Raw genomic sequence first — 1,855 nt, 5'->3', positions numbered from 1 at the left:
TTCCCTTGGTTGTGAAGAAGCTTTTTAGTAGCTTCATAACTTTTAAAATTGGGTAGTAAAATTTCTCCAACTTTATTACTATTTTTCAATATTGTGTTTTGGTATTCTTAAATTTTAAATGCTACAAAATTTTAGGATATTATTTTTGATTTTCTTTTCTTAAAGCACTTAACTATTATATTAAAAAATACAAGTGCATATACATAGGCGGCTCGGCGGGCGGCATTCTGGCAAGGAGCGATGGCAGTCGTAGGAGCGGGGGTGCAGCTCGGTTCCCCCTACCCCTCTCCCTCAGGCGCCAGCCCCACCCCTCCGCCAGCCGGGCAGTCCCAGTCCAACTATCCCCTGCGGCGTGAGCCCGGGGCGGCTCGGGGCACCCCCCAGCAGACCCCCCCATCATGGGCAGCCAGAGCTCCAAGGCTCCCCGGGGCGATGTGACCGCCGAGGAGGCAGCAGGCACGTCCCCCGCGAAGGCCAACAGACAGGAGAATGGCCAGGTGAAGAGTAATGGAGACTTATCCCCCAAGGGTGAAGGGGACTCGCCCCCCCCCCCCGCCCCGTGAACGGAACAGATGAGGCAGCCGGGGCCACGGGCGATGCCATGGAGCCAGGACCGCCTAGCCAGGGCGCTGAGGCCAAGGGGGAGGCCGCCCCCAAGGAGACCCCCAAGAAGAAGAAGAAATTCTCTTTCAAGAAGCCTTTGAAATTGAGCGGCCTGTTCTTCAAGAGAAATCGGAAGGAGGGTGGGGGTGATTCTTCTGCCTCCTCAGCCACAGAGGAAGAGCAGGAACAGGGGGAGATTGGTGCCTGCAGTGAAGGGGGCACTGCCCAGGAAGGGAAGGCTGTTGCCACCCCTGAGAGCCAGGAGCCCCAGGCCAAGGGGGCAGAGGCTAGTGCTGCCTCCAAGGGAGGAGACAGAAGAAGAGGCAGGGCCCCAGGCTGCAGAGCCGTCCACTTCCTCGGGGCTGGAGAGTGGCCCTACCCCGGCCAGCGCGGAGCAGAATGAGTAGCTGGGTGGGGGCAGGTGGGTGATCTCTAAGCTGCAGAAACTGTGCTGTCCTTGTGAGGTCACTGACTGGACCTGGTGCCCTGGCTGCCTTCCTGTGCCCAGAAAGGAAGGGGCTGTCGCCCCCTCCCAGCCACGTCCCCTCTCCTCCTCTCCCTCCTGTGGATTCTTCCATCAGCCATCTGGTCATCCTCTTAAGGCCAGTTGAAGATGGTCCCTTACAGCTTCCCAAGTTAGGTTAGTGATGTGAAATGCTCCTGTCCCTGGCCCTCCCTCCCTGGCTCCCCCTCCCTGGCTCCACCCCTGCAGAAGGTAATTGTTGGTTTTCTTCCCCAATTCTTTTCCAAGTAGGTTTTGTTTACCCTACTCCCCAAATCCCTGAGCCAGAAGTGGGGTGCTTATACTCCCAAACCTTGAGTGTCCAGCCTTTCCCCCTGTTGAGTTTTTGGTCTTTTGTGCTGTGCCTAGTGGCACCTGGGCTAGGGAGGACACTGCCCCTGTCTAGGTTTTTATAAATGACTTACTTAAGTTCAAACCTCCAGCTTGTGAATCAACTGTGTCTCTTTTTTGACTTGGTAAGCAAGTATTAGGCTTTCGGGTTGGGGGGGAGGTCTGTAATGTGAAACAACTTCTTGTTGTCTTTTTTTCTCTGATTGTTGTAAATAACTTTGAATGGCCAAACCCCAGATTTGTACTTTTTTTTCCTAACTGCTAAAACCATTCTCTTCTACCTGATTTTACTGTAACATTTGGAAAAGGAATAAATATTGTCCCTTTAAAAAAAAAAAAAACACAATAGACTTCAACAGATCAATAACTAAGAAAATTTGAAACATATTTGCTTCAATT

The 1,855-nt window shown here is 52.5% G+C and overlaps 1 pseudogene; it reads left to right on the top strand.

Moving 5' to 3' along the window:
• Nucleotides 1-360: 360 nt before the first annotated feature.
• On the top strand, nucleotides 361-1,010 carry LOC105820697 (annotated as a pseudogene).
• Nucleotides 1,011-1,855: the final 845 nt, after the last annotated feature.

Source organism: Propithecus coquereli, unplaced genomic scaffold (assembly GCF_000956105.1).
Source record: "Propithecus coquereli isolate 6110/MARCELLA unplaced genomic scaffold, Pcoq_1.0 Scaffold534, whole genome shotgun sequence".
NCBI lineage: Eukaryota > Metazoa > Chordata > Mammalia > Primates > Indriidae > Propithecus > Propithecus coquereli.
Note: the sequence above shows the minus strand (reverse complement) of the source record. Positions and strands in the feature narration are given on the sequence as shown.